The 27,213-nt window shown below is 40.7% G+C and overlaps 1 protein-coding gene across 1 annotated transcript in view; it reads left to right on the top strand.

The window, feature by feature from the left end:
• The first annotated feature begins 22,225 nt into the window (after window positions 1-22,225).
• Window positions 22,226-27,213, top strand: part of raraa (retinoic acid receptor, alpha a) — a 161,540-nt gene continuing 156,552 nt past the window's right edge. The window contains exon 1 of the mRNA XM_087783371.1: window positions 22,226-22,324. The gene's annotated coding sequence lies outside the window, so the exon portion shown is untranslated. The remainder of the gene's footprint in view (window positions 22,325-27,213) is intronic.

Genomic DNA, 27,213 nt, shown 5'->3' with positions numbered 1-27,213 from the left:
AACTATTGAACTAACATTATAATCAATAAATAAGAAACAAACAACAAACTATATCAGTTGAACTTTTTTTACATCAAAAGTTCTTCAGTCCAGAGACAAATGTTTTTGTGGTATCCTTTGCGTTATCTCTGGGTCTATTTGACCCAAAGGCCAATAACAAATATGTTTGTGTTAGCCCTTGTGTTATATATTTGGGTCAAGGTGACCAGAAACCCCGAAAACAAATGGGTTTGTGATATCCCTTGTGTTCTCTCAGGGTCAAGATGACCTGAAGGTATGTGAACAAATGTGTTTGTGGTATCTCTTCTGTTGCCTCTGGGTCAAGGTGACCTGAAGTCTTGAAAACAAATGTGTTTGTGGTATCCCTGTGTTATCTCTGGGTCAAGGTGGCCCGAAAACAAATGGGTTTGTGGTATCCCTTTTGTTTTCTCTGGGTCAAGGTGACCCTAAAGCGTGAAAACAAATGTGCTTGTGGTATCCCTTGTGTAATCTCTGGGTCAAGGTGACCCGAAAGATTGAAAACAAATGTGCTTGTGGTATCCCTTGTGTTGTCTCAGGTTCAAGGTGACCTGAAGGTACGTGAACAAATGTGTTTGTGGTAGCCCTTGTGTTGTCTCAGGGTCAAGGTGACCCATAAAACAAATGTGTTTGTGGTATCCCTTCTGTTATCTCTGGGTCAAGGTGACCCGAAGAAGGCCCGAAAACAAATGCGTTTGTGGTATCCCTTGTGTTATCTCTGGGTCAAGGTGACCCGAAAGCTTGAAAACAAATGTGTTTGTGGTATCCCTTGTGTTATCTCTGGATCAAGGTGGCCCGAAGGCTTGAAAACAAATGTGTTTTTGGTATCCCTTGTGTCATCTCTGGATGAAGGTGACCCGAAAGCTTGAAAACAAATGTGTTTGTGGTATACCTTGTGTTATCTCTGGATCAAGGTGACCCAAAAGCTTGAAAACAAATGTGTTTGTGGTATCCCTTGTGTTGTCTCTGGGTCAAGATTGTTCACCTTGATTTGTTTTCAGTTGAGATAACACAATGGGTTAGGTCGGTTTCTGATTGTTTGTTTTTTTAGCAAAAGTATTATACTTGGATACATATCACATCAACACATCAATCACTTGTATATTCCAGGTACATTGTTTACAACATGATTGGTAGCGAGTAATAAAGTACTGCTATATTCACACATCATCTCAGAATAACTATAATATATAGTTATTGTCGTACCTGAGCACTGAGCACCTTTCTCTCCACGTATTCTCCAGCAAGAATCGTCAGATTTGTACAAAGTGATTTTTATTTTATGAGTTGTAAGAAACTGCGTTATATTCTTCCCACCACAGTCGCTCCAGATACTAGATGTTGTTGTACTCTGTTGTGTTTTGCACGTATTTTCCTCATTTCTTCTGTTGTTATTTCAGTTCATGTTTCTGTTTCTATTTTATACAATATAGTGACGAAGAGCTGCTTGTTTTCAGACATTTATATATTTCACTTACTTATCTGAAGTATGTCCCTCAGTGCTTAGTATTTGCTTTACATAGTGGTCTCATATTTGCAAGTATCCAAAGCGATACTATTTTATAGTAATACTATTTTAATAATTACCTTTTTAGTTATTGTACAAAAAGCTTTTTGAAATTATTCCTGATATATACTTTTTTGCATTTTGTTTCGTATTTGCCTTACAATCTTCATCCGTTGTTCCAAATCAGGAACTACCTCTTTAAACAAATGTGTTTGTGTTATCCATTCTGTTATCTTTGGGTCAAGGTCACCCGAAGGCTTGAAAACAAATGTGTTTGTGGTATCCCTTGTGTTATCTCTAGATCAAGGTGACCCGAAGCCTAGAAAACAAATGTGCTTGTGGTATCCCCTGTGTTCTCTCTGGGTCAATGTGACCCGAAGGCTTGGAGCGATATTTAAAATTATTTTTGAGTAGTTTAACTGGTAAAGACTGGAATATGTTCAACAACCGTTGAATAATATTTGTTTTTATTCTTAGAACTAGAGTATTCGTTGACTTAAATTCCAAGGTTCTTAAATGACAACTATTTTGTTGATATAAGTGTGTGTTGTTGTGATGTGTGACTCTATTGTATCATCAGTGTGTGTGTGTTGTTGTGATGTGTGACTCTATTGTATCATCAGTGTGTGTTTGTACAAAACTCTCTTTTCATTGAAATATTGACTTTAGAAAATGATCTTAAGCTCCGCCCACTGAAAACTTTGTTTTTCTGGAGATTAAATCTTGTTGACCATAACCACACCCACTCTGCTCTGATTGGTAAACATGTAGGTTGGTCACCGCGCGTCATCAATCCCGGAAGTCTTCGCCTCCAAGGGACTCGTTGTATAAACAAAGCGGGGCGTGATTACAGCTGAAAGGAGCAGTAAGGCCATTATTACGTCATAATGGACTCTCGTAACCTCTCGTTCGCCCAGATTTCAGAGCAACTTTATAAAGTAATAAGTTGAAAACATGGTCATGATGAGGAACTTACTGTGTCTTGGAGAGGAAGAACATTTACTTCACGTGGGTCAAGAGAGTTACACATTAGTTGACCTTTAACCCTTGCGTTATCTTCTGGGTCGAGGTGAGTGATCTCGGGTCACCTCGACCCAGAGATAACACTCTTATTATCAGGTGCCTACTTAGTCCGTATGTTGCGAAGATATTTTTCCAATGGTTTGTAATTAAATGTTAATAAAATAGTTTTAGTTACATTCGTTTTGTATCCAAATTATTAACCATTGTTTTTTTTTTTTAAAGATCAGTCAAACCTGGGTTTTCAAGGTATGATGTCGACTTTTTTTATTGTGGACTCAAATCCACCATCACCATCAATCTGACCTTGGAATTCTGATATCACTCTTGAAGAACTTAGGATCTGAACCCATGTTGACTTTTGGTTTTAGTTTAACATAAGTATGTCGTTGCAGGATAGTTGAAAAATCATTTCTACTTTAATTCACACGTGTTAAAAAAAAGAGTGAAAAACATCACGAAAGGTCACAAGGATCCGTCACCTGTGGACCCTCGTGATAAATAAAGTCATGTGTTCGCAGCCCAGCGGGGTAATGACGGCGAACACATGAGTATTGACGGAAAGATTGAAGGCGTTCTCAAGGGCTTCTGCAGACGTATGGACCCTCTCTCTCTCTCTTTCTTTTTTTCCTCTCTTACCTTGAGTTTAATTTCTCAACCATCGCCCTCCCGTCCCTCCACACCTTTATTTATCTTGTGCTGGCGGTTCGTCGACACCAGAGACGCCGTAAACACATTCATCAAACAGGAAGTGTCGGCCAACAGGGGAAACACGGCTAACATGAATGAAAAGAATGCGATAATAAAAGAGGGAGAGACGCATAATAACCAGGAGCGAGAAGAAGAATAAAAAAAAAAATCCAGGTACCTCTGGGGTGAAGAGAAGCATCTGCCAAATATATAGCCTTCAGGGAACATATTGTTTTTTGAGTCACCGAGATGGAGAGAGTGGTTTTCCTGCCAGCGGTGGCAGCTCGTACGGCGTATCAACAATGCCACCTGCATTAGCAGTCTGCCCGCGCAGCTCCCGCTTTGATAAATGTTTCATTGTTTATGCGTCTCCGTCTCCTGCTCGCCGCTCGACGTGCTCGGAGACTGTAAAGCTTCCTCGCCCAGTGTTGTCTCGGTGTTAGCGAAGCGTTTGATGTCGGTCCCGTTTGTTGTTCCCTCGTCCTTCCCTGGGATCTGATCACAAGCAGCGTTTATTAATTCTGCGAGTTCAGGCGAACTGCAGAGGGACGGTTACCGGCAGGTCCTCACTCTTGTTAGCTAAGATCTTTGGAAACGGAGACTTTTTTTCAAGGCTTGGATAACATAAAATTCTAATTTCATTTTCTACCCGCCCACTGAGGGATTATTTTCAGAGTCATCTGTTCTTTTTTAGAGTTATAGACAAAAATGTTTGTTCATTTTAATGTAGCGACTGGAGCTCAGTTGTCTTCGTCTTCATCTTCGTCCAAAAAGACACTTAAAAACATCCAAATACCTCTAAAATTCACCCATTTTCTACTGACCCTCAAGAGTTGGGATTATTTTCAGAGTAATCTGTTCTTTTTTTCAGTTAAAGACAAAAATGTTTGTTCATTTTAATGTAGCGACTGGAGCTCAGTTGTCTTCGTCTTCATCTTCGTCCAAAAAAATATCCGAATACCTCCATACTGCTCGACATAAGAAGAATTGTCCAGATAAAATATTTAAAAAGTCTTTATTTTAAGTTTGTTTGTAGCAGAAACTAGGAGACTGAAAAAACAAAGAGTGCAGGGATTATAAAAAACACACGCTGGATAAAACGACAAAAAGTAGGCTCAGGAGGACAAGGTCACAAAAAAATCCCCAAGAAAGAACTCAAATCCAAGAGGAGAGTGTAGAGAACGTACATACCAGGGACGATTATATTCTGGCGCCTGTTGCTGCAGGAGAGGTGGCTTTAAGCGGTGTTGCCGAGGTGGTGATCGCGTGACGAGCTGCTTCTGCTTTTCGAGCAACAGGCGCCATGGAAGGACAAACAAAACGAGTTTTAAAATAAAATCCGACAAGACACTTAATTCCCTAAAGCTGCAGATGCTTTCCGGGCAACAGGCGCTGTGGTAGGACAAACGAAAAAAGTTTCAAAATAAAATCAGACATGACACTTACAGTAGTTCCCTAAAGCTGCAGATGCTTTCCGGGTAACAGGCGCTGTGGTAGGACAAACGAAAAAAGTTTCAAAATAAAATCAGACATGACACTTAGTTCCCTAAAGCTGCAGATGCTTTCCGGGCAACAGGCGCCGTGGAAGGACAAAAAAAAATAATTAGACATGACACTTAGTTCACTTAAAAAAATCTTGTCCACATTCCTCCCTCCTATTTTTCCCTCAGCAACAATGGCCGCGGAGCTAAAAGACACTGGTCTACACAACACCGTGCTACTCGACTCACAACCCTAGTCATCAAAAACCCCCTACGAGAAGTACCACGAGGTCATGCTAGTCTTTTAATTCTGTAGTAATGACTCACGGAGGGGTCGGCATAGCAACACGTCGATTGTTGCTGAGGCGGATCTCGTTGAAGGATCGTCTCAAGTTGTGTAGTCGTGAAAGAGAAAGACTGACTCCAGAAAGATAAAGAGGCCTCTCTTTACCTCAGGGGGATGGGTTTGACAGTACTGTAGCACCCCCCCCCCCCCAACCATCCCTCCCCCGTCTGCCGGAGTCCCCCCTTCAAAACCCCCTTCTTCCCATGCTGATGAATGTGTTGTTCTTGAAGGGAAGATGTGCTCGACGTGAGCCTCTTCTAATGTAGTTTTGTGTGTGTGTGTGTGTGTGTGTGTGTGTGTGTGTGCGCGAGGTTTGCTAATGCAGTGCAGGGCCCGGGCAGACTCGGAGGCAGAACCCGCAACCTCGACCCCAGCATCATTTGTTTGGACGAGGGCCGTCAGCGCTTGTCACGCGGCCCATGATGAAGTGTCAGTCGGTAATTGTCCCCGCGAAGCAGCCACATCTCGGGGGGGTTTTCAGGGGGAGAACGGGGAAGTGACAGGGAGAGAAATGACACCCCGGGTTACTCTCTCACTGTCTGTCTGTACTCCTCACTCCCCCCTGACCCTCCAGAGGGTTTTTTTTTTTCTTTCTAACAACATTCCTACAGCTGCGTTTTTGGATGATGGTCTGTAGACTCGAGGCCACTGCGGACCTGTGGCGCTTCGGTGTGTTTTGACGTACGACCTGCTTTATGTTGGACTAAATCAAAGTTGTAGCGTCGGATGTTACAGCGAAGAGAGTGAAGAGGGAAGTACTTACGTCTTGGTTTGACTCTGACAAAAGCTTTTGTAGACCAGCAGTCCTGAGATCTTGTCTCATGTTCCAATGTTAGAACTGGTTATAGTCCTGGTTCTAAGAAGGCTTTCTGTCCTTGGATCTGTAGTTTTAATAGGTTAGGTTAGGTAGAACTTTATTGTAATCATTTCATTCGATAATTTCTATATTTAAATTAGGGCTGCACGAAATAAGTGCGAAATTTTGGTGTCTTGAATTGCGATATTGATATTAATGCAGCCTAAAAATGTAGCCGCGAGTACTGTAGTGGAGGTCCGGGGGTTTGAAGAAGTAAAACGATGTGATATTTACCTTTCCTTTATTTCCGCGCTTCGGTGCCGACATGATCGTAGAAAAATATCACTTATAACGCTCAGTTTTTTCGGTTTCCCGCGAAACTGAGTGACATCAGAGAGGAGCCTCCGCCGCGTCGCGATTTCACCAAATCAATAATAAATCCACCTCCTTGTACACGCAAACATAACACTTTATAAATGATGCTAACAGCTTAGCTTGTTAGCATACTATGAAGACGGACAGGTTTGTTTGGAAGTTCACGACTGAGACGAGATGAAAAGTTCTTACAATATGTTGCTTTAACAAAGGAAATTAAAAGATGAGTGACTGGATCACTAGTGTTTGACTAGATCATAAGTTAGTATTACTTCCGTGTATATACTGAGCCGACAAGACGCGTCGCCATAGCAACCGAGCCTAGCAAACTGCGCCGCACAGTTCACAGACAGACGGAGACGTAAACAACAACGAGACATAGAAGTACAAATTGACAACTTTACAGAACGTGACACTGATTGGTCGAAGTGCATATTTAAGAAATGCTTGAAAAATTGAATGAAAATATAATTTATTGCACATGTTTTCGCTCGTGCCAATGTCGCGATATCAATATTTTTTTCGATATATCGTATCTGTTTATAATAATTGCATCAAATGGTGTCATTATCTTTCCAAAATGTTCAACATTATTGAATTTAAATGTAAAGAACTCAGAAATCGTATTTTCTTTTTTTAAATCTAAGAATAATTTTAAACATAGTTATAATAACACATATACAGTATATTTTCAGCTAATTCAATTATTTATTTATCCATAATTTGCCTTTTAACTTCAATGTAAAAATGATAGCACTATTACACAAACATTTTTGTGGTCGTGTTCTTAATATCGCCAGTAAAAACTGGTCATAGTTGTGCGTCTAAGAAGGTTTTGTCTCCCTGGACGTCCTGGACAAACTCATGTGTAAACACTTGACCTTTCGACCTCAGATCTAGTCTTGAATTCCTTGCAAACATAATCACAAGTGACATTTTTCTTGAGCCCCTTGAAGAAGTCCATGATCCTATTCACCCGACGTGTACTGGTAATTCCGATTGTGCACCTTTTCTTAAGTCCCGACATTAGCCGGAATTACACGAAAATGAATATTGTTCGGCACCGTCCACTTCCCCTCATTAGACTTATCCGAAGGTTTGTATTGATTGAATAATGTCTTCGGTGTAATAATGAAAAGCTTTCACAGGTCGCTCTGCAGTTATTAATAGAGAGATCCATAATGTGTGTTACTGTGTGTGTGTGTGTGTGTGTGTGTGTGTGTGTGTGTGTGTGTGTGTGTGTGTGTGTGGGGCGGGGGGGGGCTCTAACCCTGCTGAGAAGTATGTACATAAATCGCCAGCGGAGGTTTGAAGTCAGGCCGACCTAAGTAGCTTCTTGATGGAGGACTATGGGGTCAGAAAGAGCTATAAAAGAGGAGAGAAGGGAGATGAAGTGGCGGCAGAAATTAAAGCACACACAAAGGATGGGCTGAAAAATAGGGAAAGGATGAAAAGGACGTGGGGAAAATGGAGACAAAGATGGGAGGATGAATCCTGAAAGGTTTGAAGGGCAGGAAATGGAGATGAGGAAGAGGCTGATGCGGCCAAAAGAAGTGTGGAGGAGATGAAGGGAAGCACCTTGAGATATGAGTCCAATGATTTTTAGTTTCCTCATTCTCTTCTAAGAGCTGTCAACTCAGACCATCAGCGTTTTTAACGATGATGGGATGGAAACCATCAGCCATGTGCGATCAGGGACGGGGGGTTCTTATGGAGGGAAGAATAATGGACGGAACAAAAGAGGCTTGAACTTGAAAACTCAAAGGAAGGACGTAAAAATGTCTGTGTTGCTTCTTATGGACAACTTTTTTCAACTCGCAAAAAGTTTACTCAGGGTTGGGATCAGAGATGCACGAGTCTGGGAACGAGTGCGATGTTGTGAGTCTAGAATTGACATGTCGATATTAACGCGATACTTTTTGCTTTCACCTAAAAATGTCTTTAAAAAAAGTCGAACCAAACACAAACAATAAATACAAAAATCTATGTGAATAATAAAAGTTGCCTTTTCCATTATTCTGCAAACAAAGTGACTCGAGAATTTCAAATAGTGCACTTATTTTTTGAACATTTTGAGCAAGTTTTATAAGTCTCCGGAATTGCAATTTGGGTGAAATATGCGCGCGAAGGCAGTCGATATCTTCGGCCGAACTCCTTTAAAAAGATAAATAAAGCCAACGTTACATACTTAATTGACTGAAAAAGTGCATTTCCTCCTACTAGCACCCGCTCTAGTAGAAGAACTCACATTCCTTCTGATCCTTAAAACTCTTCACTGGCTGCCAGTTTCTTTCAGGATCATTTTAAAATTCTGGTTCTTACTTTCAGATCTATTCATGGTCAGACCTTCCATCAGTGATCTGATCCAGACTTACACCCCAGCTCGGGCTCTGAGGTCTGTGGATCAGAATCTACTGATGGTTCCTGAACACGCTTCAGGACCAGAGGAGAGAAATCCTTCCAGACTGTTGCTCCTAAGCTTTGGAACCATCTCTGTGTTTGATGATCTACTGACTCCTTCAAGAAACATCTGAAGACTTTCTTAACACTCTTGTTGCTGCTCTGTTTTTGTTGTCTTGGCCTATTTAAAGTATATATTTCATTGAGGATTGTTCAAGCGCTTTGTGACCCTGGTCTGAGAAAGGCACTTTACAAATAATGACTTACGTACTTACTTACTATTTTGCAATATAATGCTTTGAATTTTCTTCAAACGTTGGGACAGAAGCAACTGATTCATTTATAGAGGTTTGCCTTTCTTTTTCCCACCTTTACCAGAGTCTTCTGAGCAGTTGTCGACTGAAATGACTCGTAAAGGTCGTTGTGGTTGTTCCTAAGGTGACTGTGTCGTTGTTGCCCCTCGTTGTTGCCACTGTTTCAGAGAACATGTTTTTGTGAATCATCGTCTGTATTGAAACCAAAATATTTCCGACTCCCTAAGGTACCATGTCTTCGTGGTACAAGTTGCTCGCAGCTTTCGTCCAAAAAAAGACACTTAAAAACATCCAAATACCTTCATACTTCTCGACTGTGACGTCCATGAAACATTAATGTCAACATTAACACAGAATAGACTATTTATATTGTTGAAGGGATATCATGGAAATACCAACTACCTCATGTAAAAACAAATATTTTAGGACCAATCGGCTTCTGGAAACTAAAGTGTACTTTATATTGATTTTAAAACAAACTAAACAATAAAAAAGGTATTTAAGGTAAATGCTTTAAAATAAATACATTTGATTCTAGGTCAGGGCTTCATCTGCTACAGTATCAACCTTTTGTAATCTTCGGTGCATCAAATAAACTTAAATTTAGTTTCGTTTTTGTTACAATTTTCGAATTAATCTTGTTCAATTCAATAATTTCTAAATCGATTTATTGAGTAATTAAATAAAAAAATGTGTTTTTTGAAAGGTTGAATTTGTTTTTTAAATAATTACTTTAAAAATCAAAACGTAATATCTGTTGAATTTCAATTCAGTCAAAAATGGTGGCACTTTACCAACATTTTAAATATTGACTTTAAAAGGCTAAGAATTAAAAAACCTGTATTTAGGAACATATATTCTTTGAATATTGGAACAGGAATAAAAAATCGATGTATAAAAAAAACATGTCTTTCACTTTGAGTAAGTATTTGTAATCTTCAGTGCAACATGCGACATGTTGAATTTAGTTTTGAAAAAATTGACATTTTCGTTGCATTTTTCTACTCATTCTTCACTGTCATAGCAATAATACTCACTTAACTTTCTTGAGCCACAAGACTAGATCTTAGATTCATCTTTCATATCATTGATATTTAAGGGAAACATAGAGATGTGAACACATTGAACATGAGTTTGGACTGAAGGATGTGGTTTATCTAGTCTTTGTTTTGCACTTTGTTCTTATCGGGGACATTTTAAAAAGTGGTTTGACCTTTCTTTGATGACGATACACTGTCATTTGAAAAGCCTTAAGCCGGCGCTTGATGCTACAGTTTAGGATCATGTGCGCGACATTGTTTTTTAAATACTCTTTTAATGAAGGAGGAAAATGGTTAAAAAATTAAAAAAAAAAAAAAAAGCAGAACAGCCGGTTCTCCCACTTTTTTGTTCCTCTGGCTTCCAACGACACCCCGAGGACAGCGGGTGGATCAGGAGGAGGCAGATGGGACTGATCCAACATTTTCAACCAACTGTCTCCTGGCTTGTCTGTCGGTTGGCTGCAGGTGGAAGTCAGTCTGTCGAAACCTGGTCTAACCCCAGACCCCTTGCCCCCCTTAGTCCACCTTTCCTCACATGAAAACCCTCTTCTTTAAGCTGAACCGACTCCCTCTGGTGTAACAATCTGAAGTCTGAACCACAAACACCTCCCATCCTGATTCTAAATTACTAAAAGTGTGTGCGATGATGAATCCGGAGGGTAATTAGTGAGCGGGGGGCGGGGGGCGTGGAGGGTAGGGGGGGTACGACTAAGGCCTCTTAATAGCCTATAATTTGGAAGATAACTGTATTGTCCCGACGTTGAAATCTAATCAGACCCTGCTGGTTAACACTCTTGTCCAAGTCGCCCAGAGCCCGGGAGCGATGAAAGCCGGCTCTCGCGGAGTAGGGAGTACCCCCTCGGCGGCGAGGTAGTACCCCCTCGGCGGCGGATCCCCGTCCCTCCGGGGGCCTGGTTGGGGGGGGGGGCGAGTAATTAGAGGCGAGACCCCGGGCCCGTCGTGTCCTAAATGTATCTTTTATTGAGATTTTGTTTAAGAATGAAGGCGGCGATTTAGCAGGATAATAACATGAGATGCATCTGTTCTCTGTACCCCCACCGCCCCCCTATAAACACCACAAGGGAGTCACTCCAAGGCCTCGCCGCCACTCCCTTATTACCAGCCGTGAGATGCTCTGTTTGATTAACACTTCTCTTTCATGCTCTTCATTAGCTCAGGAAAGCCAGTGCAGCCGCCATGACCCATGAAAGCAGGGCATGAATTAGAATCCACTTACTCCATAGGCTCCTGTAATTCCCCGCGATGATGCTAAATGGTGGGAAGTAATAGGGAAAGGGTGTTTCTAATTGTTTCTTTGGATGCCGCTTCCCCTCGTACCACGGAGACCCCGAGATCCTGAACAAAGGCCAAGACCGGTGTTGGAGGAACGACTCGTTCCGTTGAGCAATAAATGCGCCGTAGACTTGCCAATTTCCTCTGGTGGAGCGCCACCCCCCACCGCCCTCCCCTGGCCTCCGTCAACGAGAACCACCTGGTTCCGAGGGAAGTGATTACGACGGCACCGCGGTGAGCCGATCCGTTGTGTCGAGGAGGATTTGCGATGCCACAAGTTAGTTTAGAAATTAGGTTTGTGTGAAAAGATGGTGTGAGGATGCATTTTGGCTTTTTGATTTGATTGGAAAAACAACCAAAATTCACTGGTTTTGTTTAACCTGCAGCGTTGGAGTGATTGTATAACTGACCACAAATGAATTGTGTTCATAAACAGGAAGGAAGAACAATATTTTGAGTGTGTGGAAAATGTATTTTCAACATCTTCAAACTTTAGAATTGTACCTTCCAGGCCTTGTGCTGTCGAACAAGCTGTTTGACAGTCATAAACACCTATTGGTGTTTTATAGATGGATAGAAGTAGAGACACAGATATAGATGGATAGATAGTTGGATGGATTTATAGATAGATGGATGGATAGTTGGATGGATTTATAGATAGATGGATGGATAGTTGGATGGATTTATAGATGGATGGATAGATAGTTGGATGGATGGATGGATGTATAGATAGATAGATAAATAGATAGTTGGATGGATGTATAGATAGATGGATAGATAGTTGGATGGATGGATGGATAGATAGATACAGTAGATGGATAGATGGATGGATAGATAGATGGATAGATAGATGGATAGATGAATAGATAGTTGGATGGATGGATGGATGTATAGATGAATAGATAGTTGGATGGATGTATGTATAGATAGATAGATAGATAGATGGTTAGATGGATTGATGTGTAGATAGATGAATAGATAGTTGGATGGATGTATAGATGGATAGATGGATGGATGGATGATGGATGTAGAGATAGATAGATGTATTTATAGATAGATGGATGTATAGATGAAAGGATGGATGGATGGATGTATAGATCGATGGATAGATAGTTGGATGGATGGATGTATAGATGAATGAGTAGATAGATGGATGGATAGATAGTTGGATGGATAGATAGTTGGATAGATGGATAGTTTATTCAATCTTTTCTAAATTAATTGGTTGAATGTTTTTTGAGAAGTTGAATTCAATCATTTGTATTTCTTTTTTAATAAGTATATTTAATACATCGAAACATTTAGAAATAAAATGACTTTTTTATACTACTTTCCTGTTGTAATTCCAATAATTCAACACACACTGAGTATAATTGAAATACTATTTTGGAAAACAAACTTGAACAAAAGGCACAGAACTTGTTCTCCGCGAGCCCTGCGGCTCAAATAGTATCAAATTATTTAATTTTTCAGCCTCATGTTGCCAAAGCCGTCAGCGACGGCTGCACATCAACACTTCCCTTTAATAAGAAGATCTTTAGCTTCAATAACTTCACACCACGAATGAAAAGAGGTTTAGTTCAGAGGTCCAGAAACTCTTGTCTGTCACCGCGCGTCATCAATCCCTGGAAGTTTCCTCCGCCAAGGGACTCGTTGTATAAACAAAGTGGGGCGTAATAACAGCTGGCTGGAGGAGGAGTGAAGCCATTATTACGTCATAATGGACTCTCGTAACCTCTCGTTCGCCCAGATTTCAGAGCAACTTTATAAAGTAATAAGTTGAAAACATGGTCATGATGAAGAACTTACTGCATCTTGGAGAGAAGAACATCTACTACATGTCAGGAGAGTTTATTATAAAATAAACCTCACACTTACTAAACGAAATGCTGTGTTTGGTTTAACACCAGCCAGATTTATCTTCATTCATCTCAAACACAGTTCAGTGACCATCAGTCGAAGCAGACATGAATGGTCGTCATGTGTTCTATAAATAAAGGACTTGAACTCCCTCTCAAAGCAAACAAATGGACACATTCACGCTCTTCTATTTTCGCGAGCCGGGACGTCATTTCTCCGAAAACGAGCTCCCGAGGATCCGCATGAGAACACAATGAATCCGTGCATGCATCTGATTTTCAAAGGTCTAGCTCTCACGAATATGTGTTTTTCACCCGGCGTGTCGTATCGTTTACTCCCTGGAGCGGTGACTAGGTTTCAGCGGAGCAGCCATGTGACGGGACGCCAGCCAGCCCAGGAGAGAAGCAGCGCTTCATCGCCATGACACTTCAGATGATGAACGTGTGCTTCTCACGCCGGAAACATCACGTCCGGTCAATCCTGGGCTTCCTTGGAACTGAACACACAGGAGCAACATTGACTTCTGTGGAGTCTATACTTGACTATCTATACGTGACATGTTGCCTCTGGGTGTGAGACACTGAGCAGGAACTGAAGGAAGATTCACAGATACACTTCATTCTTGCTGCACTGAACACATGAAGGAATCAAATCTGATGATTTACTGTCAAGTTTGCTCCATAAACACCCTTTGATGTTTTATAGATGGATAGAAGTAGAGATAGAGATAAAGGTTTAGATATAGATAGATATGGATGGATGGATAGTTGAATAGATGGATGGGTAATTGAATAGATGGATAGTTGGATGGATGGATAGATATTTGGATGGATTGATGGATAGATGGTTGGATGGATAGTTGGATGGATAGTTGGATGGATGGATAGTTGAATAGATGGATAGTTGGATGGATGGATAGTTGGATGGATGGATAGTTGAATAGATGGATAGTTGGATGGATGGATAGTTGAATAGATGGATAGTTGGATGGATGGATAGTTGAATAGATGGATAGTTGGATGGATGGATAGTTGAATAGATGGATAGTTGGATGAATGAATAGTTGAATAGATGGATAGTTGGATGAATGGATAGTTGAATAGATGGATAGTTGGATGAATGGATAGTTGAATAGATGGATAGTTGGATGGATGGATAGATATTTGGATGGATTGATGGATAGATGGTTGGATGGATAGTTGGATGGATGGATAGTTGGATGGATGGATAGTTGAATAGATGAATAGTTGGATGAATGGATAGTTGAATAGATGAATAGTTGGATGGGTGGATAGTTGAATAGATGAATAGTTGGATGCATGGATGGATGGATAGTTGGATGAATGGATAGATAGTCGGATGGATGGATAGTTGAATAGATGGATAGTTGGATGGATGAATAGTTGGATGGATGGATGGATGGATAGTTTAAAAGATGGATAGTTGGATGGATGGATGAATAGATAGTTGGATGGATGGATAGTTTAAAAGATGGATAGTTGGATGGATGGATGGATAGTTGGATGATGGATAGATAGTTGGATGGATGGATAGTTGAATAGATGGATAGATAGTTGGATGGATGGATAGTTGAATAGATGGATAGTTTGATGGATGGATAGATAGTTGGATGGATGGATAGTTGAATAGATGGATAGTTGGATGGATGGATAGTTTAATAGATTCTCAGTCCTGGTTGGATATGGATCCGTTTGTTCAATTGAGAATCACTAGAACTTAAATATTATTTTAAAACTTTTACTTTTAAGCAGAAATAAACGTGTTCTCGTTGAACGTCTTCATCTGGTCGTGTTCCTCACGGTGGATCTAATTGAGTTGTTGAGATTGTTATCGTCTCGGCCGCCCGGGCGTGTAAACAGTACCCGGGGTTTCGCCGGCATCGGGGTTTGATTAAAATACACCGAGGCTGAATGTGGCCCCGGGGTTGGTTTAAAAACAAAGACGATCTCGGGGCCGGCGTCTCAGGATGGTCTCGTTGAGGATCGAGAGCGAGTGGATGTGAAGCTGCAATAACTGCGTCTGTAAATGAATTCACGTTTGTTTTCTTAGCAACAACCCCCCAGAGCCGGCGCTCATCTCCAGCCTGTTCCTCCTTGATGTTCCTTTAATTCTTCTGACCTTTTAATTTAACGGGTGTGTGTGTGTGTGTGTCACAGAGCTCCAGTGTTGCAGAAGGTGTTGCTGCGTGAGTGTGTGTGTGTGTGTGTGTGTGTGTGTGTGTGTGTGTGTGTGAGTGTCGTCACACACCGGGGTCATCGCGGTTGAGTGAACGTTGGCTCGCACACGGTAGCTCTGATCACATTTGATGATGGAAATGCATACCACAGAGGATTGTGTGTTTTTTTTTTGTTGTGTTTGCCTGTGTGTGTGTCTGTACAACAACGGGGAGTTCAGGGAGGCCGTGGTTGTCCCGGCCTGGCTTTTATCATCTTTTCCACCCATTGACTTTATTTTTAATCAACGCTGCTGCTCTGAATGTCTTTTTCCTCCTCTTTCATTATTTACTATATCCTTTACGAGATGGATGGATGGATAGTTGGATGGATGGACGGATAGATGGATGGATGGATAGATGGATAGTTGGATGGATGCATAGATGGATAGTTGGATGGATGGATAGATAGTTCGAAGCGTGCATAGATGGATAGTTGGATGGATGCATAGATGGATAGTTGGATGGATGGATGGATAGTTGGATGGATGGATGGATAGTTGGATGGATGCATAGATGGATAGTTGGATGGATGGATAGATAGTTCGAAGGGTGCATATATGAATAGTTGGATGGATGGATGGATAGTTGGATGGATGCATAGATGGATAGTTGGATGGATGCATAGATAGTTCGAAAGGTGCATAGATGGATAGTTGGATGGATGCATAGATGGATAGTTGGATGGATGGATAGATAGTTCGAAGGGTGCATAGATGGATAGTTGGATGGATGGATGGATAGTTGGATGGATGCATAGATGGATAGTTGGATGGATGGATAGATGGATAGTTGGATGGATGCATAGATGGATAGTTGGATGGATGGATAGATAGTTCGAATGGTGCATAGATGGATAGTTGGATGGATGCATAGATGGATGGATGGATGGACGGATAGATGGATGGATGGATGGATGGGTGGATAGTTGGATGGACAGATAGTTGGATGGATGCACGGATAGATGGATGGATGGATAGATGCATAGATGGATGGATGGATGGGAGCATAGATGGATAGTTGGATGGATGCATAGATAGATAGTAGGATGGATAGATAGTTCGATGGATGGATAGTTGGATAGTTGGATGGATAGATAGTTCGATGGGTGCATAGATGGATAGATGGATGGATGGATGGATGGATGGATGGATGGATGCATAGATAGATGGATGGATGGATGATGGATAGATAGTTGGATGAATGGATAGATAGTTGGATGAATGGATAGATAGTTGGATGGATTGATGGATGCATAGATAGATGGATGGATGGATGGATGACCTGTGTTACCAAAGTAAACCCTAGTGGAACATTATCCCTAATTTAGGTTATGAGGAAAAAAGATTCAAATGTTCTTCTCACCCTTATATAGACTAGGATTTGGGATTATTTTCATAATAATTTGTTCTTTTTAGAAAAAAATGTAAATTTGGACGAAGATGAAGACGAAGACAACTGACTTCATGGAGGACGAGGATGTCCCGGCCTGGCTTTTCGACAATAGTTTTTTTTTTTTTATCATCTTTTCCACCCATTGACTTTATTTTTAATCAACGCTGCTGCTCTGAATGTCTTTTTCCTCCTCTTTCATTATTTACTATATCCTTTACGAGAGCAACACGGCGCTTCATGGTTCCCCGTCTGCTTGTTACATCACGGCACTGGTCCCCGGGGTCGCTGTTTATCTCCGCGCCTCTCTTTAGAGCCCCCTCCGTCCCACCCCCTCTCCGTTAAATGTGGGGTTCATCTCCCCCCGTCTGGCTCGTAATATCTCTGCCTCTAATTGAGCCGGCGTCGCTCGAGCGCATCGTCGAGAGGATCGTTGTTTCCTGCCATGGTGTCTCGTACGCATATTTGAAAACTGTGTTCTGAGAGACTGGGATCCAGGTGGTCTTTGTTTGGAGTCAAATACATGTTCAATCTGGTGTACACAAGTTGTACACAAAAAAAAGCAAACTTCACTCATTTTCTACTCGCCCTCATGTCGACTAAGAGTTGGGATTATTTTCAGGGTAATCTGTTCTTTTTAGAGTTATAGACAAAAATGTTTGTTCATTTTAATGTAGCGACTGGAGCTCAGTTGTCTTCGTCTTCATCTTCGTCCAAAAAAGACACTTAAAAACATCTAAATACATTGAAAACATTAACTGAAGTCCATGTTACTGCTTAAATAAAAAGCAGGAATAGTTTGACCAGGTTTAAATTTCCTTAAAACATTGAATAACATTTAAGAATATAAGTAAATGTGTTAAAATTAAACATTCAAATACCTTCATACTGCTCGACTGTAACGTCCATCTTGGATTGAAGCCTCCACGTGAGGAATCCAGGAAAAAAATGTAAAAAGTTAGTATTTTAAGTTTGTTTGTAGCAGAAGATCTCCGTCTTTAAAATGCATCAAGTGTTTCCTCTTTGAAACAAATGAAAGTTTGAAAGATTTACTCTGATGTCCTGGGAAATTCCATGACAAACAAACTTAAAATAATGATTTATTTAAGTTGTTTTTAAAAAATTCTTCTCATTTTCAATCCAAGATGGACGTTACAGACGAGCAGTATGGAGGTATTTAGATGTTTTTAAGTGTCTTTTTGGACGAAGATGAAGACGAAGACAACTGAGCTCCAGTCACTACATTAAAATGAACAAACATTTTTGTCTATAACTCTAAAAAGAACAGATTACTCTGAAGATAATCCCAACTCTTAGTTGACATGAGGGCCGGTAGAAAATGAGTGAAATTTAAGTTTTGGGTCTAAGAATGACTTAAACTACTCATTGTCCACGTTATAGTCAACAAGTCACACATTCAACTCCATTAAACATAAAATGATTTGAGACCTAAAACACTTTTATTCAAATCTTATTTTGTGATCAAGTGTACAAATTCTCTTCAAGACACAGTAAGTTCCTCATCATGACCATGTTTTCAATTAATTACTTTATAAAGTTGCTCTGAAATCTGGGCGAACGAGAGGTTACAAGAGTCCATTATGACGTAATAATGGCTTCACTCCTCCGCCAGCCAACTGTGATTACGCCCGCTTTGTTTATACAATGAGTCTCTTGGAGGTGGAGACTTCCAGGGGTTGATGACTCACGGTAACAAACCTTGATATTTGACTAATCACAGCAGAGTGGGTGTGGTTATGTTCAACAAGATTACATCTCCAGAAAGTGTTTTCATAGCTTAATATCCTTTTCTGATATATACATATTTCAATGAAAAAGAGTTTTGCCTTTAAAAAAAACGTCTGAAGTCATATTAAGAGAGTAGAAATGAATAATAGAAATGAATAAAAAGAACAATTGTTAGTTTCTACCTGACCTTTGACCTCATTAGAGCCACTTTAACACAGTCAAAGGGCGACCCGTGTCACGCCCCCTCGCTCACGTCTTCTTTAATGAAGGCACATCATCGTAAATCTGTCTCATTCCTGACTGACGCTCGGGATCTCACCTGAAGCTGAATGAAGACAAGTCGACACACACACGATCAGATGTGTGTGTTCATGTTCTCTCAGTTCTACTCGCACCTTAAGTATCTGTATCTTGTTATCTGCAGTCTTATCTTATACACCGACATATTTATAGTTCAGTGTTTCACCCGCGGGGCCTTTAATCACGTCAGAAGTCACAGCTATTGTAGAGGAAGTTTGTCCGATCGTCGTCAACAATGGACGGACTTGAGCTTATTTTTTTTAAAGTTCAAAGGTCAAGATCTATCGATCATAGACTGAAAATGCAGCTTCGATTAAAAAACTCTCATTTAAGTTAAATATGATCCAAAAGTCTGAACATTAAGTCACGAAAACATCATGAAAACAGAAATGATTGATGGACTTCATTTAGAAACAACTGTCGAGTTTCTTTACAGTCGCAGTGAAAACCAGTTGATGTTTTTTGGAGGGAAAAAAAACGAGGCTCGCCACAAACTAATGAAACTTTCTACCTTGAAACCGTTTTTAATTCCTGTTTCCATCCATCATGTGATTGAGAGCGTTCTCTTGATTCCGTCAAATCTTTGTGCGCTTATTTCAGCCTGTGCGTCGTCGTTGTCGTCGTAATTCGTCGTAATTTGTCGCCATTCGAGCGGTAAACTGGTCACGTTGTCATCGGGGAAGTCCTGGTGTCTCCATACGTCACGACGCGCGACGGTGTCGAGAATAATTGTGAGTTTTACCTACTGTGTGCGTTAGTGTGTGTGTGTGTGTGTGTGTGTGTGTGTCCATGTGTGTCGTCTCAGCCCCACAGTCATCTCGCTATCATCTCCCGCCAGACAGGCCCCAACAATCCGACCCAGCTGGATAATGAGATCCATTATGATTTACGTGCCATGAGGACAGCGAGACAGAACAAAGACCTACACTCACACACATACACACACACAATTTGGTGTACATGTCACTGTGTGTGTGTGTGTGTGTGTGCGCTCTATCTTTCACTGTACGCCGGCTCGTATTTCAGAATTTCCATTGTAAGTGTCGGAGAGTGAGAGAGGGAGTGAGAGCTCCGTTCGTTGCCCGCGGGGTTTTTTTCTAGCGTTTGCTACTGATTCTGTTTGCAATTTGAGAAGCGAACCCATCTCACTCTCAGCTCCTCTCGTCTCTTCTTCTTCTTCTTCTTCTTCTTCTTCTTCCAGCACTGAAAGAGCGAGCGTCAGCGGTCCAGCTCCGCACCTCCATCCCCCGTGATTGCAGTTGTGTTCCGCATCCAAAAGTCTGCTCAGCCTCTCAGAGATTAGCATCGCTGCACAGCTCCTCGTGAGAAACGAGATATTGTGTTCTGGGATCAGATCCCTTGCCGAGCTGCAGCAGCTGTCAGACGTGTTTGGAAAAAGTAGCAACGCATTGCTTCATTTCACGTCTTGGAGAATGTTTACAGTGAGTGAAGGACACACGGATTTTATCAGCCGCCAAAGTGTCGAAGTATCTATGATCGGATCTCCTTCGTTTTCGCTGGAAAATCTGGCTGAGATTTTTGGTTCTGACAGAGATTTAGTGTAGAATTTTACAACTAAAGCGGTTTTCTGGAGATGAAATCTTGTTGACCATAACCACATCCACTCTGCTTTTATTGGGCAAGCATTGGAGGTTTGTCACCACGTGTCATGAAACCCGGAAGTCTCCACCTCATAGGGACTCGTTGTATAAACAAAGCGGGAGTGATTACAGCTGGCTGGAGGAGGAGGAGTGAAGCCATTATTACGTCATAATGGACTCTCGTAACCTCTCATTCGCCCAGATTTCAGAGCAACTTTATAAAGTAATCAGTTGAAAACATGGTCATGATGAGTAACTTACTGCATCTTCTACATTTAAGTGAGTCAGTGAAGATGGGTTTTCACATTTCAGAGAAAGTAAAAAATATATACTAAGATAATATAAGTGGAAAAAAGTGATTAAAAAAAATACATTTTAGCATCTTTAGCTTGATCTTGTACTTTTTCGCTGTTCTGTTGATGCTTGACGGCCCCTCACGACAACCACCGTGTAAAACGTGGCCCCTGACAAAAATGAATTGCCCGCCCATGGAACATTTTTATCAACTTTTATTGATAATAATAAGACAGTTTTCACTCAACACTGTGAGCTTGTTGGTCATACAGGTTTTCTTTGCTGCTGCTCAACAGACTTCACACATGAGCTTTGACCCAAATCACGCACTTCTGCACTTACACTTACACCTACACGAATAAGTGAGCAGTGTGCAAAAATGTAGTGCTCAACGACCGCCAGATGAAGCTAAACTGAAGCTACGGAGCAGATACTGACGTAAATGTCTCGGGAAAACACTAATTTTACCACAAAAACAACACAACAACAGTAATAACACAATGAAACACAACTTAATAACTTGTTTCAATTGGAGAAAATCGTTGTCAAGTGTCAGTGATAGTGTTTCAACGACTGATCGTTGATCAGTGTTAAAAAGTAGTAGAAAAAAAAAGCTGGTTTTATGTCTTTGTTTGCCGGTGCAACAGACTGGCGTCCTGTCCAGGGTGTCCCCTATCTCACGCCCGAAGAAACTGGGATAGAATCCAGCCCCCCTCGACCCCCATAAGGGATTCGGTGGCATTGGAAATGAATGAATAATCCCGTGTCGAAGCGAACACAGGAGACGACAAACGTACGTTGTGTTCAGACACAATGGACATTAGTGGCTCAGCTTGCTGTCAGACAGACGGCAAACGATGCAGAGCAGAGGGAGGGACCCGAGAAAAATGGAAGTTATTCTCTTATTCCGTCTCTCTCCCCCCACTTCATATTCCAACCACCTCTTCTGTCTCCCTCTCCATCTCCTATCTGTCACTTGTTTGGAGGACACCAGCCGATGACAGTCGCTCCCTCGGGGGGGCGAGAGTAGCTTCTGGTTCCTCTGCTTATCACTGCCTCCTTCCCTAAAAAACATACAGATGCGATGCCGTGCGAAGCATGTTCAGAGGCCCGGTTGCGGTGAATACTAGAGGAGAAGCTGTAACACGGTTTTGGGCCGCGGCACCATTTGTCTGGACACGACTATTACCAGAGCCAATTACTGGCTGGTGTACAGGCAAGTTGCCAACCAGCTAATGTCTTCCCGTCATGCCTTCCCCTCCTCTTATCAACACACACTCGCAGGAGAGGAGGAGGAGGAGAGGGGGAAGTGGGAAATGGAGGAAAAAAGATGGAAGGCCCGGGGGTTGAAACCTCCACCTCATCTGACTGACTGATACTGCGAATAAACTTTCATTTACGCTAATGTTCCCGTCTCTGTTTTTTTTCCCGCCTCCCCCGCTTCTCCCATTTCTCTCTATTTTTACGCCGCTCACTTCCCTTCTGCTCACCTCTCCATCTCTTTTCCCATCAACAGAAGGAAGAAAAAAAAAAGGCCTTTCTCGGAGCGATCGATGTGGGCAGTCCACCAGCTGGATGCCCAGTTGGCCGGAGGGATCAGCGCTTGTGCACAGAGGTGGAAACTCTACACAACACAGAGTCCTGCGACACAAACACACCGAACATGTGCGAGCGGATATGAACATAAACGCCACATTTTAATGCACTAAACACATTTTCAACAGTGTAGTACTGTCTCAAATCAAACTCTGCTGCTACACACTAACAGGAAATGACTCGACAGCTTCTTCTTCTACTACTTTTTAACACTGATCAACCAGTCGTTGAAACACTATCACTGACACTTGACAACACTTTTCTACAATTGAAACAAGTTGTTAAGTTGTGTGTCATTGTGTAACTATTGTTGAAAAGTAGTGGTGTATCTTCTGCTTAGCGACGTAGCTCTAGAAAGGTAGTGTGTCCCAAATCACGCACTTCTGCACTTACACTTAATATTTTGAGTGCATCCACATGGAGCAGTGTGCGAAAAGGTAGTGCGCTATGAGCACTCAATTAGTGCACTCAAACAGCAGAGTCTGAATGGACACTTTCCACCCTCAACGACCACCATCTTAGTGACGTAGATGACGCTTAACTGAAGCTACATCTCAAGAAAACACTTATTCTACTACAACATAGATATGAGGATATATTTGTAGTATTGTCCAGTACTTGACTCTGGTGTTGTGATACTGTAGTAACAAGTATATATTTGTAGTATTGTCCAGTACTTGACTCTGGTGTGGTGATACTGTAGTAACAAGTATATATTTGTAGTATTGTCCAGTACTTGACTCTGGTGTTGTGATACTGTAGTAACAAGTATATATTTGTAGTATTGTCCAATGCTTGACTCTGGTGTTGTGATACTGTAGTAACAAGTATATATTTGTAGTATTGTCCAGTACTTGACTCTGGTGTTGTGATACTGTAGTAACAAGTATATATTTGTAGTATTGTCCAATGCTTGACTCTGGTGTGGTGATACTGTAGTAACAAGTATATATGTGTAGTATTGTCCAGTACATGACTCTGGTATTGTAGTATTTACAGACCACATGACTCTTGACAAAGTCATAACTGATTTCATTTGTTTTTCAAACCAAAATATGTCCAAACATCAGCTTTAAAAGCTGCTGGAGTCACTGTATCCTCTCGTCCTCCGTCATCAAGGGGATCTTTTAATTTCTAACATTTAAAGTTTCTTAACCTGGATCCAAAAGCATTTACCTTGTCCGAAATTAATTTTCCCCAGAGAGTTTCTGTCTTATGAAAGTGTCGCAAACATGGTTGTGTAGTATCTAGATTCTGGCGATACAGTATTCACGATACAGGTGCAACGATACAGTGTATTATGATACTGTAGTAACAACAAGGATATATGTGTAGTATTGTCCAGTACTTGACTCTGGTGTTGTAGTATTTACAGACCACACGACTCTTGACGAAGTCGTAACTGATTTCATTTGTTTTAAAACCAAAATATGTCCAAACATCCGCTTTAAAAGCTGCTGGAGTCACTGTATCCTCTCGTCCTCAGTCATTGCTGAGATATTTTAATTTCTTACGTTTAGAGTTTTATTATGATACTGTAGTAACAAGGATATATGTGAAGTATTGTCCAGTACTTGACTCTGGTGTTGCAGCTGCTGGAGTCACTGTATCCTCTCGTCCTCAGTTGTTGCCGGGATCTTTTATATTCAAAATCAAACTTTGGATTTAAATAGCACATAGTTAAAAACCTAATTGTTATGCAATTGTAACATTTGCAGGGTTTTGGATACGTTGTTTGGTATTAAAGTGTGTTGACTGTTGCACAAAAACTATTATGTTTGTTCTTTGGTTCATTGTTTGTTAAATTATGCTTTAAAATGAATAGACGTAGATACTGGTTCAAGTACTATTTGCCATCGACCATTAAACCTTGCACAGACGTGTTTTTTTTCATTTGTTTTCAAACAAGATAAACCGCAGATAAATAACACAACAATTAACACCGTGAACCTTCGGCGCTAATAAACATCCTAAAAACTCAGCAGCAGCTTCTTTACTTTCCACCTGTTGTTTGTCTCCCTCGAGTCTGGAAATATTCTGATGCTTTGTTGATTAAAGTTGCAGGAGAAGCAACTGCTGCGTTGGGCTCTATTTAAAGGAGGCGAGTGGGTCGAGACCACACTTGGCTCTCGTCCTGCATGTGTGGTTTCTCCTGCGCTGGTACCTTGTCAGTGTGTTGACACCGGACACGCTCTGGGGAAACCACACTGTACTTTTCCTTGTGCGGCTTTTTGCTTGTGTACACGGCTGGTGTGTTCGGGTGTTTTCTGGTCGATCAAATAACATGTATACATATATATATGTTGATTAAGTTGATTTAGCGTCGGTTCATGTTGGATTTCAACAAATCTACGTTGACAGTCAAGTGTAAATAAATGATGATGTCACTTCCTGGTGTAATATTTTTCAGTATTTACTAAAAGTAGATTTAAAAATGACACACTCCAAGTCATTCGATTAGATTACTATCACATTTACATTTTTTTTAATATTTATTTTTGTCACAATATACTAATTATTTTAAAACAAACATTAAATATAAAGGTTTTAATATTAGATGTAGTTTTAAAACTATAGGATTCAGATTAAAAATAATTATAAAAAGTAAATATAAAGACAGTTTTATTAGATTTAAATAGAAATAGTACAAAAAACCCCAAACCATTCCATCTAAGGGTGAGGTTAAAAAAAAATACATAAATATTTTGGAAATAAATAAAAAATGATTATGATTGTCAAAATAATTTAGTTTAATTTTACATTTATTTGAAAAAAAAAGAGGCTTATTAAATATTAATTTCATGTGATTATAATCATTCAGTTTTGACCAACCATTTCAAACATTTAAAACACAATCTTTTTTCTATTAATTTAACCATATTTATTTCAAATATTTATGCTTAAAAATGTGACATTTCATCTCTTAAACATCATCTTGAGTAACTTCCTCTGACGCTCGTTCAAACTCCACTCCGATGCTTTCGCCGCAGAATGCGAAAAATGACATTTTCGGATTAAGACCACAAAAGAAAAACACTGGAACGGCCCATGTTTATATCCTTAAATCATACTGTAGGTCACCAGTGTGTCCTCGAGGGACCCGGCATAGAACTTTTGTTTGGTTTTTTTGAAGTGGAAAATTGTGTTGTTTTTGGGGGGAAAGTCTTCCCAAAATAGTCTTGTTTCTTCCACGAGAACCTCGGGGTCGACATGATCTTGTATGTTTGCGATCGTATCGGTTCTGATGAATCATAATATATATGTTTTAACTCTGTATGATGTAGATGATGGATGGATACAACTTTACTGATCCCTCTGGAGGTCTCGTAGTTCCTCTTCATATCCTGGTTTGACCCTCATGACTTGTGTCGTTGGACAGAAGCAGTAAAGCGCTGCATTAATGATGCACTAAGACGCGGATGTAAGACCTTATCTAACCTCCATGAGGACAAGAACCGGGGATTACATCTCTGACCTGGAAACATGGCGATGCGTACTGAAGCCCGCGAACAATAGAGGATGAAGTTCAGGCGAGGATGAAATTAACATTTTTTTCATTCATTTCGTCTGTGATGCAACGAGACAAACTCCGCTCGGATAATGAGTCTTTTTTTTCCCGTACCTTTCGTGTTCTGGTTACTCCAGAGCGTTCAAACAAACTCCTCGATAATTGAGCTGATCTGCTCATGTGCCACAAGTCAAGACGCATTAAGGGAGATTAATCCTCGGCCCGTAGTGAAGACGAGCGAATCAAGGTCGTCGGATCGGACCGAGGAGAGCGAATCCCACGCTATGTGTTCACAGGAGTAAAAAAAAAAAGGAAAGAAAAAGCGCCGTCTCTGCCGGAGCAGGGAATTCTCAGAGGAGGTTTTGTGATTTATTTATTTTCTTCGCCAAACAACAACTTCAATTGAAGAGTTTGGAGAAAAAAAAACATGTTTATAATGTTCCTCCTTTTATCCGTTTCCACATTCTTATCACGGAAACACATATTTGATTATCTATAACTCATGTCGTGTTCAAGGCCCCGGGGCCGAATCGGTCTTTTTATCCGGCCCCGAATTAACTGTGTATACCTGTAGTTTGTCATTTAATGTATCTTCAATGTTTCATGATCCTAAAGGTAGTATTGTCGAGTACTTGACTCTGGTGTTGTGATAGTGTAGTAACAAGTATATATGTAGTATTGTCGAGTACTTGACTCTGGTGTTGTGATAGTGTAGTAACAAGTATATATGTGTAGTATTGTCGAGTACTTGACTCTGGTGTTGTGATAGTGTAGTAACAAGTATATATGTAGTATTGTCGAGTACTTGACTCTGGTGTTATGATAGTGTAGTAACAAGTATATATGTAGTATTGTCGAGTACTTGACTCTGGTGTTATGATAGTGTAGTAACAAGTATATATGTGTAGTATTGTCGAGTACTTGACTCTGGTGTTATGATAGTGTAGTAACAAGTATATATGTGTAGTATTGTCCAGTACTTGACTCTGGTGTTGTGATAGTGTAGTAACAAGTATATATGTGTAGTATTGTCGAGTACTTGACTCTGGTGTTGTGATAGTGTAGTAACAAGTATATATGTGTAGTATTGTCGAGTACTTGACTCTGGTGTTGTGATAGTGTAGTAACAAGTATATATGTGTAGTATTATCCAGTACTTGACTCTGGTGTTGTAGTATTTACAGACCACATGACTCTTGACGAAGTCGTGACTGATCTCATTTGTTTTCAAACCAAAATATGTCCAAACTACAGCTTTAAAAGCTGTATCCTCTCGTCCTCAGTCAGGATTTCATTGTTCGTTTAGCTGTGGAGGATGTAATGACTGCTGCCATATAAAGGACATCATTTTAATTGCCTTGAATATTTGCATGTTCATTGTACACAAAAATAATTGTATC

Source organism: Callionymus lyra, chromosome 2 (assembly GCF_982586985.1).
Source record: "Callionymus lyra chromosome 2, fCalLyr1.hap1.1, whole genome shotgun sequence".
NCBI lineage: Eukaryota > Metazoa > Chordata > Actinopteri > Syngnathiformes > Callionymidae > Callionymus > Callionymus lyra.
Note: the sequence above shows the minus strand (reverse complement) of the source record. Positions and strands in the feature narration are given on the sequence as shown.